The following is a 13,203-nucleotide window of genomic DNA, read 5'->3' as shown; positions in this document are numbered from 1 at the left end:
CTGCTGGCAATGCTCCTCTTAATGCATCCTAATATGCCATTAGCCTTCTTGGCTACAAGGGCACACTGTTGACTCATATCCAGCTTCTCATCCACTGTAACCCCCAGGTCCTTTTCTGCAGAACTACTACTTAACTGGTTGGTCCCCAGCCTGTAACTATGCTTGGGATTCTTCCGTTCCAAGTGCAGGACTCTACATTTGTCTTTGTTGAATCTCATGAGATTTCTAGTGGCCCAATCCTCCAATTTGTCTAAGTCATTCTGGATCCTATCTCTGCCCTTAAGCGTATCTACCTCTCCCCCCAGCTTAGTGTCATCTGCAAACTTGCTGAGGGTGCAATCTATCCCCACATCTGGGTAAGCCTATTGAGCTCTGAAGAATCAGGACACACCCTTCAGTCACAGCCCATTCGTGGAAAGAGCATCTGTTAAGATCCACCCGGCTCAGCCTATTGGGCTCCTCAGATTCCAAACATGCCGTTCGGTCACATCCCATTCACGGACAGACCAGTCCATTAAGATCCATCCCGGGTCAGCTTGTTGGGCTCCTCAGATTCAGGAGATGCCCCGGACAGGGGGCTCGCACTCTGGGTAACAGTTACCCCCTTGGCCTCTGTGACGGACTGGGCACAGCTGAGGGCGTCCGCTCAGGGCAAATTGCTCAAAACTAGGGCTCCTTACAGCCCCAGACTGGAGACCTTTCCCAAACAGGCCACAATCCGGTCACACCGAGCACTTCGGCTGCCAATCCAGCCAGCAGGAAGCCTCACGAACAAAACCCCTCAGACACCCCAGCTTTCCCTGTGCCACAATTAGCCCTGGGCCTGCACACAGGTGAGGGGTTATGGAACCCAATCTCAGCTACTCTGAACGGGTCTTTCCAGTCCCAAAGAACCAGCCACAGATTCTTGGTCAGTTTCTCCTATGGATCTTACCCACAAGATCACGCTGGGCCAGTCCTTTAGAATCTAAAATCGAAAGTGAAAAAGAGTCCTGTGGCACCTTCTAGACTAACAGTTTGATTGAAGCATAAGCTTTCATGGGCAAAGACCCACTTCGTCATTCGCATGCAAGATGAAAGTCTAGAAGGTGCCACAGGACTCCCTGTTGCTTTTGCAACTCCAGAATAAGACGGCTACTCTTCTGATACTTACAATCTAAAGGGTTATTAATAAAAGAAGGAAAAGGTGGAGAGCGAGGGTGTTAAAGAAAATACATTACTTGTACCAGTCACCCAGTTCTTGACGCAGGCTTTCAGCATAGATGTTATAAGCTGCTAGCTTAAAAGTCTCTGGTGTACAGCCTATTTCAGGATGGGTCAGCATCCACGTCCAGAGCCCGAAAATGCCCCCCCTGGGCTGTGATGGCCGAAATCGAATTTTGAAGCCAAAAACGGCGACCCGGGCTCCGGAGTGGAAATCTACGTTCGGAGCCTGAAAATGCCCCCCCGGGCCACGATGGCCGAAATCCACTTTTGAAGCTGAAAACGGCGACCCGGGCTTCGGAAGCCAAAATCCATGTCCGGAGCCTGAAAACACCACCCCGGGTCGTAATGGCCAAAATTGACGTTTAAAGCCAAAAACGGCAACCCAGGATGCGAAGGCCAAAATCCATCGCCGGACCCCGAAAACTCCCCCCCGGGCTGCGATGGCCGATATCGACTTTTGAAGCCGGAAACGGCGACCCGGGCTGCGGAGGCCAAAATCCACGTCCGGAGACTGAAAATGCCCCCCTCCCCCGGGCTGTGATGGCCGAAATTGAATTTTGAAGCCGAAAACGGCGACCAGGGCTGTGGAGGCAGAAATCCATATCCAGAGCCCGAAAACGCGCCCCCCCCCCCCGGGCTGTGATGGCCGAAATCGAATTTTGAAGCCGAAAACGGCGACCCAAACTGGGAAGGCCAAAATAAACATCTGGAGCCCGAAAACTCCCCCCCTGGGCAGGGGTGGCCAAAAACGAATTTTGAAGCAGAAAACTGCGACCTGTGCTGCAAAGGTAAAAAGACACTTCCAGAGACCAAAAATGCCCCCCGTGGCCGAAATCGACTTCTGAAGCCGAAAAGGGCGAGCCGGGATGCGGAGGCCAAAATCCACATCCGGACACCGAAAACGCCCTCCCGGGCCACGATGGCCGAAATCGACTTTTGAAGCTCAAAATGGTGACCCGGGCTGCGAAGGCCAAAATCCACGTCTGGAGCCCGAAGAAGCCCCCCTCGGGCTGCGATGGCCAAAATCGACTTTTAAACCCGAAAACGGTGACCCGGGCTGCAAAGGCAGAAATCCACATCTGGACCCCGAAAAAGCCCCGCTTGGGCTGCAATGGCCGAAATTGACTTTTGAAGCCGAATACGGCGACCTGGGCTTTGGAGCCAGAAATCCACGTCTGGAGCCTGAAAACTCCCCCCCCCCCCGGGCCGCGATGGCCGAAATCGTCATTTGAATCCGAAAACGGCGACCCAGGTTGCGGAGGCCAAAATTCACGTCTGGAGCCCGAAAAAGTCCCCCTCGGGCTGCGATGGACGAAATCGACTTTTGAAGCCGAAAACGGCGACCTGGGCTGTGGAGCCAGAAATCCACGTCTTGAGCCAAAAAATGGCCCCCTTGGACCGCGATGGCCGAAATCATTTTTTGAAGCCGAAAACGGCGACCCTGGCTGCAGAGGCCAAAATCCAGGTCCGGAGCCCGAAAACTCCTCTCAGGGCCCCCATGGCCGAAATCGACTTTTGAAGCCGAAAACGGCGACCCGGGCTGCAGAGGCCAAAATCCACGTCCTGAGCCCAAAAACTCCTCCCCTCCCGCGGCTGCGATGGCCGAAATCTGCTTTTGAAGCTTTAAACAGCAACCCGGGCTGCAGAGCCAAAAATCCACATCCGGAGCTCGAAAACTCTCCCCCGGGCAGCGGTGCTAGAAATCGACTTTTGAATCTAAAAACGGAGACCCTGGCTGCGGAGCCAGAAATCCACCTCCGGAGCCCGAAAACGCCCTCCTCGGGCCGCGATGGCCGAAATCGACTTTTGATGCCGAAAACGTTGACTCGGGCTACAGAGGCCAAAATCCACATCTGCAGCCCGAAAAATCCGCCCCTGCGGCGGCCAATATCTACATCTGGAGCAGGAAAACTCCCCCCGGGCCGTGATGGATGAAATTGACATTTGAAGCCTAAAATGGCGACCCGGGCTGCGGAGGCGAAAATCCTTGTCAGGAGCCTGAAAACTCCCAATGGGGCCACAGTGGTCGAAATCGACTTTTGAAGCCGAGAACGGCGACCCGGCTGCGGAGCCAGAAATCCACGTCCTGAGCTAGAAAATGCCCCGCTCGGGCCGCGATGGCCGAAATCGACTATTGAAGCTGAAAACAGCGACCCAGGCTGTGGAGCCAGAAATCCACATCTGGAGCCCAAAAACTCTCCCCTGGGCCGGGATGTCCGAAATCGACTTTTGAAGCCTAAAACGGTGACCCGGCTGTGGAGCCATTAATCCACGTCCGTAGCTCAAAAACGGCCCGCTCGGGCCGCGATGGCCGAAATCGACTTTTGAAGCCGAAAACGGTGACCCGGACTACGGAGGCCAAAATCCATGTCTGGAGCCCGAAGAAGTCTGTGATTGGCAGGTGGAAACTGTTGGCTTCTAATTAAAGTTTGAATTCTAGAAGCCTCTGCTGATTGGCTGAGCCTTGGTAGGGGGAGGGGCTTTATAAGGCAGTGGGCAAGCGACCAAGGAGCTTGCGAACAGGTGACTGCTAACAGGGACTGTTGGAAATAAGCCAGGACACTCTGGATGCAGGTGAAAACAAGCGGAGGATTTATTATACATCAGCTGATGGAGTGACACGCAGGGGTTACCCTGGTGAACACTGGTTAATTAACACAATACAATAGATTATATAGTCAGCAGGTGGACGGAGGAAAAATGATTTGATAGGTCTAGCAGCAAGACGAAATGAGCACATAAGCCAATAGAACTACTAAAGATTACATAATATCTCCGCCCATTGCAAAGTAACAGCTCGTTAATTAATATACAGGTGGTTATTGTTCAAATGCCAAAACATGTCAGCAAAACAGTAATAACATTTTAGTCTGCATAGATGATGATGTTGCTATAGCAGGCGGGTATGGCCTTGAGTTGGTGCAGCACTTGGTTCTCAGGCTTATTATCTAGGAGTGAAGCAAGACAGTTTAAGCAAATTTTATGAATGTTATCTTAAGCAAAATGTGTTACATTACCAACTGAGACCCTTTTCGAGTGTTTTAGAACGTGGTTGCTATGGTGCCCAGGGTCTTTTACTGTCTGCAGTTCTTATCCTGACTGTGGTGTTCCTAGGCCTTAATCCTAGAATGGAGTTATTCTGTTTAGAGGCCTACTAGCACATTTAGGGCTGCCTCAGTTTACCCTACAGTTCCCTCCTTTTGACCTTAGGGTTCCCTGACCCGCCAGGTCAAATACAGTAATTTCAGGGTGTTTATTTTACGCTGGAAGCGACGGCACAATATCAGTACCAGTATGAATGTTATGATTGAAACTCCCCACATAATTTGGCAAAACACTACCTAAATCCACCCCCAGGGTATTTCTTCACCGGTGAAGGCGCTGCCCATGATTTAGGTTTGACCTCTACTGCCTGGTTGAGTGCCTCAGAGGTAGGTGTTTGGCATGGTCCACGGTGTTTCCCTATCTGTGTGTACCTCAGACGGCCGGCCTCGATATATCTTTGAGCATTGGCCACCAACTCCTTGATCTTTGCCTGCAGGGCCAGTAAACCCTCCTCTTGGTACTTACTTCCGCTGTGCCACTCAAGATCTCATGTTAAGTTACCCATCACTCCTGAAGTGCGATAGAGCCGCATTTCATCAACGGTCAGGATCGCCCGGTGGGGGACTGTTATGCACACAGACAGATATGTAGAGGGGCAAGATGGAGTGATCTGTCTGGGTAGTCAAACACCAGTAGGTACCGTTTATTTGGACCAGCTCGATGTTTGTTTTTCTGTGAGAATCACATTAAACCTAGGCAGATTCGTCATGATGTTAAATGGGCAGGTACATAAAATTTTTATCAAAGTGGGTGCAATAATCCCTGGATACAGGGAGGTTTCTACACCTTCACAATAAGCAATGCTCTCTACTCTATTTATATGCTCTTGCTTTGGTACAGGCAGGGAGGTTACCATTCTGAGCATTGTGAGTGAGGAGGCTAAAACAAACAGTTATACTATGGCCTGTCTAGGTGGGCCTTTGGGTCCTCAAGAATTTTTTACTTTTTACTCTCATGGATAGGCACAGGGAAGATGGGGACTCACCACTTCTATAAGGGCTGGGTGGTAGTGGCTAAAGCTTTCTCTGTTCTTCAATACTGGCCTTTTAATTTCTTTAATTTAGTTCGATTAATTAACAATCAAATTAGTCTCTGGTCTAAATATCTGATTAGGTTTAGTGAAGTGGGCACAGAGCTGGACAGATCCTTCAAACTATTTAGGTTCACTTGATTAGCTTGGCTGGTGTTTAGGCCTTTACAAGCACTGGATATTACTGCATCTACTAGCCTGGACATAAGTGCTACTGACAGAGTTTCCAGGCCCAAACCAATCTGCGATGGTATCTGCTAAGCCCCGTCGTTGCCTAATTAGGCACTTGCCAATTCCATTAGCCAGTCTAGCACACAGCTGGTCTATACCAGTGTGGAACATCACCAAGGTAAAGACCAGTGACAGTTGTCTTAGTTCTGGGCCGGGTCTGTTCAGGGAATGATGCACAATTGGGAGGCTCTATTTTGTCCTCAAGGACTTGGTTAATAAAACTTAAATGAGGGCAATTTAGCAATGGCCTTTGTTTAACAAGTGACAGCCATGCCTTAGGGGTTACCTTTGTTTGGGCTTTAAGTGGTAAGCCCCAGTGGGAGTTAGTAGGTTTAACTTCAGTGGCCTGATGTTAGTGTTTAGTTTCTTTCCCACAATATTCCATACAAACTTTAACTCAGAGGACTGTGTATTCTTTGTCCTCGTAGTGTTCATGTTGTTACAATAAACAAATAATTATGTGTGAATGAGGGGAGGCCTAAGGTCGTGTATTCCCCATTGCTATTAGTGTGTATTTGTTCTATGTATGTGACTTGAAGGACGTTACATTGACTAGAGTCACTGTTTCTCTTATAGGACTAAGCATGGTTCACAGATGTTTAATTGTTAATAGGAACTCATGCAATTCCATAATTCTTGAGGCCTTTTAAGGCACCAGGCAGCCGTGAGTAGCAGGGCAAGTAGCTGTTATTGCAATGGTGAGGTTACTAGTTTCCTCATTGTTGTGGGCATCTTTACTTAAATATGCTGATGTCTCACTTGCCTGTGTTGTTACTTATAGATTTCTTATTATCTCTGGCTAAACCACTTTTATGGTTGGTGTGCAAATTTGCAGAAGCTAAATATTTTATTTATGTAGCCATTAAAGCAAAACCAGTCTGGTGGGGGAGAGGGCTGGTACCCGTCTCCCATCCTCCTGTTCACGTGATGCGCTCCTTGCTTCCTTCCAGTTCTTTTTTTGTTCACCTGTGGAGACATTGTTAACATTCTTCTAGCCTAAATAATTACTAAACTATTATCCTTTTACTGAATTTTAAAGTTGACAATTGATTAAGTTTAGAGTTGCCAATTGATTGGGCCCAATTATTAATTTTGTTGGTTTAAATCCATGCTTCTACTTAAATTATCCTTTCATTAAATTATCCTTTCATTAAAACAATTTCCTATACACAACAACATTTGCAATATGTATTACAATTAAGACACATAAGACAAACTTGGACAGAACACAAACTTATTATGTCATGACACAGAACCATGGTTTTTTGTTGTTTGTTTTTCTTCAGCTGGCACCAGCGCTTTCTGATGATCTGAAAGACAAGAAAACATTTCTACCCACATTGGGGTAGTGCATTATATTTAGAATACTTTTTCTTTACAGATGTTCTTTCCTAATTTTTATTATCCTGTTGTTACCTAATGGTATGCTTTGTTTTGCACACCAGCTTCAGAGGGTTTGAGTAAATTACTTCATTGTTCAATTATTAAGTTGAAGATGACATGCTTCAGTTTCCCTCTTGTACTGCAGTTCAGGCTCTTTTTTCCTTTAATGTGTGAAGCTTCAAATAATTTGCTGCCACAGAAACTTTTTCTTAGAACAAGGCACTTGCTAGTTACTATTTTAGCAAGCAAAAGGTTTTCTTTTCCTGAAAAGAATCATATACAATGTTACAGGCTTACTTATGAGGGACAGTGCTCCCCCCTTTCTAGAACAGACAGGCAATTTGCAGACACAACTTTGGATTTGAAAGCAAGCTAAAAGTGCTATCAACTCAGCCTTGAACAGAGACAGTGAAGTTTCAGGGCTTGGATTCTTAAAACAATGGTTTGTTTTCTTAAAGAGTAAATTTAACCTTAAGGATTGAATGTATAGATTTCATTCTTCTATACAGTTAACCAGTTAAGTATCAATCAAATTTCTTATTTACTTTCTACTATGCCCATAGGACTCTAAACTCTTTGATTCCTGCTAAATGACCTTTCCTAATGACACAAGTTTATCCAATATTAATTTGGTAAGGAGAGCGGGCTTTCCAATTAGCCCCACACCTCCTTATTCTTTTCAATATGTAAATCTAATTGTGTATTATTGCAGTTAGCTATTATTAATTTTAAACTTCTTAGTATAGGGTTTTTATAATATCCATGCTGCAGCAGTTGATCTATGCTGCTGATTCTGGGGTGGATCACTTGCTCATGCTCTGTAAGGAGATTTATGTTGCAGAATGTGTCCCCTTGTTAGGGCAGATTTAGCTTCTGGTGATTACATCTTTAAATTTAATTTCTACCAGTTGCCTTTAAGGTGGCTTTTAGGTTACTTCCTCCCACGCCCTCAAGCTAATTATAACAGCGTGTGAGGGAAGGGTTTTAACTGTTTTTTTTTTTTTTTTTTTTTTTTTCCTCTGGACGGCCTCTGCTCGTGCGTTGTGAAACATCCTTGAATTGTCTGCGATTCCAGCCGGAGAGGCTGTAGTTATCTATTTGCTAACAAGGCCTTGAGAATCTCCTGAAGTTGGTTGGCAGACTTTCCTACTCTTGTATTGTGTTCTGTGTAAATGTTTCGAACTAAAATGCCTAGGGTTAATATGGCTTGATGGTCGGCAGGCATTCTTTCCTTGAGAATTTGGAGGAATACTTCCCATCAGCTGTTAAGTTTATTTGCTTTGGATCGGGCAAAGTTGTTACTAGAGCCCGTTTTTTTTATTGGGAAGAGCTGATCCTTTTTAGTTATCTTTCATGACTGCTCTCTAGCTATAACGATGTATAGCTCATATGGGTCTGGGCATAGAGAGGAGTAAAGGGGTAATGTGTCAAATTCCCCCTCTAAGCTTGGGAGAGGCAGCACAGTTGATATGGGTGCGCCAGCTGAGAAATCCTTTCCTCTCACTCCTCGTGCATTCTTTTGGCACAGAGGCACTGCTGCTTGTAAGTTACATTTCTTACCATAGGGAGGATTTCTTTTTGCTTTTCTGAGCTTCAATTTTATCCTTCAGGGCTTTAATTTCTTTTCTGTTAATCTGTTAAATGCTTACAGGTCCTTGGACCATGATGCACATACAGATAGTGGGTGCTTTTCTGCAGTGGGGGTATGCTTAGATTAATCCCCATTCATTTTAGTTATTCAGGGGAGTATTTTGTCCACTCCTTGTTTGTTCAGTGGCTTATAAGAAACTAAATCTACACACTCCAAAGAAGGGGTCTGCTGCGTCTAGAGTGTCAGACTTTATTAGCAGCTTATGAAATAAGGGGAGTCGTCACTCCCTCACATATCCGCTCGGCCTCAAGGTTCGGCTGACCTCCCCTTGCATTTAAGACCTTGTCAGCGGCATTCACTCCTCATACATCAATTTGCATTCATTCAGATGAGTGATTATAAATGTGGTTTTTAACATACTATCAGTAGGAGAAATAGGATTATCTCTAGCAGGAAAAGGAGCACTCCTTGGGATTGAACAAATAATGACAGGGTATGACATACAAACACACAACACGTGGTCCAGAAAACGCAGAGGTTTAGCGGATCACACTTTCCAGCTGTAACTGCTACAGCTCACCGTCCGACCTTCCCAGTCCCTCCGGACAGGCGCTGGGTTCTTTCTCTTCCAGTCCTAGACTTGGGTGCTTTGGCTCCCAATCCAGCTGGGCTTAACTTCTAGCTCGGGCTCGGGCACTTTGCTCTCGACCCGGCTGACTTACTTCCAGCTCGGGCTCGGGCACTTTGCTCTCGACCCGGCTAACTTACTTCTAGCTCGGGCTCGGGCACCTTGCTCTCGACCCGGCTAACTTACTTCCAGCTCAGGCTCGGGCACTTTGCTCTCGACCCGGCTAACTTACTTCTAGCTCGGGCTCGGGCACCTTGCTCTCGACCCGGCTAACTTACTTCCAGCTCGGGCTCGGGCACTTTGCTCTCAACCCGGCTGACTTACGGAGGCTGCACGCGGCTTTCCTCCCTGCTTCTGCTTTTTGGTACCTCCTCGGGGAGTCCACACACGACTTAACTGTCCCTCTTTAGCTTCGTCTTTCAGACGTACTCTTAGGGATCAGCCTTTTTCCCCGAACTTCCGTGTGTGGGCTTATGCCGTACGGTCTTTTCTTCTTGTAGTGTCTCTTGGTACTTTCACAATTACTGGCGGGGATTTGCACTATGCGAGAGTGTGTACGTTAAGTGCCTGTTGGGGGGCGTCCGCCAGGTCTTACAATGTTACGTGCAATGAGAGAGTGGGTCACCAGTTCGTGCTGCCTGCCGCCTTGCGTACTCGGCCAATCCCGAGCTTAACGTACGGCTCAATCACTCCCTGGTGATTTATCCAGTCTCTCCGTAACGAGCCCTTAGTTCTAACAGTACACAACCCTCTTGTGCTCGTCCCCAGTGGGGGGGTTAGATGTTCCTCCCTCCCTCTTTCAGGCCTGCCTCATATACTTGGTTCACCCTCATCCAGGTATCTCATGCCTCAAATGGGAACGGAACCAGGATGTGTCTGAAGGAAACCAGAGACGTCAACCCCTAGACCTAATGAGGTGGTAAATTAAATATACTCACCTCTCTTGGGTTTCAGTCTCCAGCTCCCGATCAGCTCACAAGCCTGAATCCCGGACGAGCCCCCAAACTGTTGGAAATAAGCCAGGACACTCTGGATGCAGGTGAAAACAAGCGGAGGATTTATTATACATCAGCTGATGGAGTGACACGCAGGGGTTACCCTGGTGAACACTGGTTAATTAACACAATACAATAGATTATATAGTCAGCAGGTGGACGGAGGAAAAATGATTTGATAGGTCTAGCAGCAAGACGAAATGAGCACATAAGCCAATAGAACTACTAAAGATTACATAATATCTCCGCCCATTGCAAAGTAACAGCTCGTTAATTAATATACAGGTGGTTATTGTTCAAATGCCAAAACATGTCAGCAAAACAGTAATAACATTTTAGTCTGCATAGATGATGATGTTGCTATAGCAGGCGGGTATGGCCTTGAGTTGGTGCAGCACTTGGTTCTCAGGCTTATTATCTAGGAGTGAAGCAAGACAGTTTAAGCAAATTTTATGAATGTTATCTTAAGCAAAATGTGTTACATTACCAACTGAGACCCTTTTCGAGTGTTTTAGAACGTGGTTGCTATGGTGCCCAGGGTCTTTTACTGTCTGCAGTTCTTATCCTGACTGTGGTGTTCCTAGGCCTTAATCCTAGAATGGAGTTATTCTGTTTAGAGGCCTACTAGCACATTTAGGGCTGCCTCAGTTTACCCTACAGGGACTTTTGAGAGGGAGTTCTCCAGGTGAAGGAGAAGCAGATACAGGAGTCTTGAGGGAAGTGTGTTTTTTTATTGGGGCTTTCTTACTGTGTGCTGAGCTTGTGTTTGTTTGGTGTGTGGTGGTGTGAGTCTTTTTGTTGTTGATTTATTTATTTATTTTCCCTTGTGTTTGAGAGTGAGTTCCCCCCCCCCCTTTGAGTGAGGCTTTAGAGAGGGAGTTCTCCAGGTAGAGGAGAAGCAGATACAGGAGTCTTGAGGGAAGTGTGTGTTGTGTTTGGGGCTTTCTTGCTGTGTGCTGAGCTTGTGTTTGTGAGTGAGGGTTGGTGTGTGTGCTTTTTTGTTTTTTCTTTCTTTCTCTATTTTCCCCTGTGTTTGAGAGTGAGGCTTTTTTTTTTCCCCGCCCCCCCCTCCCCTTGATAGAGTTTGTGCTGTGATTGGTAGGGGCTGTGATTGGCAGGTGGAAACTGTTGGCTTCTAATTAAAGTTTGAATTCTAGAAGCCTCTGCTGATTGGCTGAGCCTTGGTAGGGGGAGGGGGTTTATAAGGCAGTGGGCAAGCGACCAAGGAGCTTGCGAACAGGTGATTGCTAACAGGGAATTTTGAGAGGGAGTTCTGAAGGGGAGTGGGAAGGGCGGGAGGTTCTCTTGTCTTTCTTTTTAAATCCCTTCTCCAGGACAGCAGCGATGGTTGATGATGGGTCTGCTGTTGTTACCTGCACGGCCTATGCCATGTTTGTCTTCCTCCCGGAAGAAAGAACGGATTTCATCTGCACGAAGTGCAAGCTGGTCGAGATTTTGGAAGAAAAAATTAGAGGACTGAAAAAATTAGAGCCCAAGTGTCGACCTTATGCTTGATCAGAGAGGATGAAGACTTCCTCGATAGAAGGCAGCAATTAATCCTTCAAGCACGGCAGGCAGAGGAGCCAGAGATGGCAGTACGTGAGCAAGAAGAGAACTGGCAGCATGTAACTTCTAGAAGGGGAAAAAGACCAGCACGGGATTCCCCCGATGCTATAGAGGTAAGCAATTGCTTTCAAGCTCTCTCCACAGGCTCTGCAGTGCTGAAAGCTCTGGAAGGGACCTCACAAGGTAGAAACCAGAAGGGAACACCATCTACTGAAAGGCATGGGATGCATAGTCCTAGGGATGGGGGTTCCACGGCCACCACCCCCAAAAGGAAACGACGTGTGGTGGTGGTCGGGGACTCCCTCCTAAGAGGGACTGAGCCATCCCTCTGCCGTCTGGACCCGGAATCTCGAGAGGTGTGCTGCTTACCGGGAGCTCGCATTCGGGATGTCACTAAGAGGCTTAGCAAGCTGATTAAACCTTCAGATCGCTACCCCTTCCTGCTTCTCCATGTAGGAACTAATGATACGGCCAAGAATGACCTTGATCAGGATGCTGCGGATTATGTAGCGCTGGGAAGAAGGATCTAAGAATTCGGAGTGCAAGTGGTGTTCTCGTCCATCCTCCCTGTTGAAGGGAAAGGACTGGGCAGGGATCGTCGAATTGAGGAAGTCAATGCGTGGTTGCGCAGGTGGTGTCGCAGAGAGGGCTTTGGTTTCTTCGACCATGGGACTCTGTTCCGGGTGCAAGGATTGTTACGAAGAGATGGGATCCACCTAACGAAGAGAGGAAGGAGCATCTTTGCGGGCAGGCTTGCAAACCTAGTGAGGAGGGCTTTAAACTAGGTTTGTCGGGGGACGGTGACCAAAACCCTGAGGGGAGTGGGAAAGTCGGATACCGGGAAGAAATGCATAGAGCAAGGAGCGAGAAAGGAGGACCCCAGTTTCGAATGGAGAAGATAGTGCAATCAACTGGTTACCTGAAGTGTTTGTACACTAATGCAAGAAGCCTGGGCAACAAACAGGAAGAACTGGAGGCCCTGGCCCAGACCAAGAAATATGATTTAATTGGGATAACAGAGACTTGGTGGGATGACTCGCATGACTGGAGCGCTGTCATGGAAGGGTATAGATTGTTCAGGAAGAACAGGCAGGGGAGAAAAGGAGGAGGAGTTGCACTATATGTAAGAGAGCACTATGATTGCTCTGAACTCCAGTATAAAGAGGGAGAAAAACTTGTTGAAAGTCTATGGGTCAGGTTTAAAGGAGCAAACAGCAGTGATGTTGTGGTTGGTGTCTGCTACAGGCCACCGAACCAGGTGGATGTGGTAGATGAGGCTTTCTTCGGACAACTGAGCGAAGCTTCCAGATCGCAGGCCCTGGTTCTTGTGGGGGACTTTAATCACCCTGACATCTGTTGGGAAACCAATACGGCAGTACACAGGCAATCCAGGAAGTTTTTGGAGAATGTTGGGGATAACTTCTTGGTACAAGTGCTGAAGGATCCAACCAGGGGCTGTGCACAGCTT

The 13,203-nt window shown here is 47.3% G+C and overlaps 1 long non-coding RNA gene across 1 annotated transcript; it reads right to left on the bottom strand.

Moving 5' to 3' along the window:
- Positions 1–6,522: 6,522 nt before the first annotated feature.
- On the bottom strand, positions 6,523–10,823 carry LOC142826423 (uncharacterized). Its single transcript, XR_012900555.1, has 2 exons — positions 10,113–10,823; positions 6,523–7,218 (listed from the first exon to the last, which is right to left on the bottom strand). It is a non-coding gene; the product is annotated as an uncharacterized LOC142826423 (long non-coding RNA).
- Positions 10,824–13,203: the final 2,380 nt, after the last annotated feature.

The sequence above is a fragment of the Pelodiscus sinensis genome, unplaced genomic scaffold (genome assembly GCF_049634645.1).
Source record: "Pelodiscus sinensis isolate JC-2024 unplaced genomic scaffold, ASM4963464v1 ctg39, whole genome shotgun sequence".
In the NCBI taxonomy this organism is placed as follows: Eukaryota; Metazoa; Chordata; order Testudines; family Trionychidae; genus Pelodiscus; species Pelodiscus sinensis.
The sequence above is the reverse complement of the archived record's forward strand: the minus strand, read 5'-3'. Positions and strand labels throughout refer to the sequence as shown.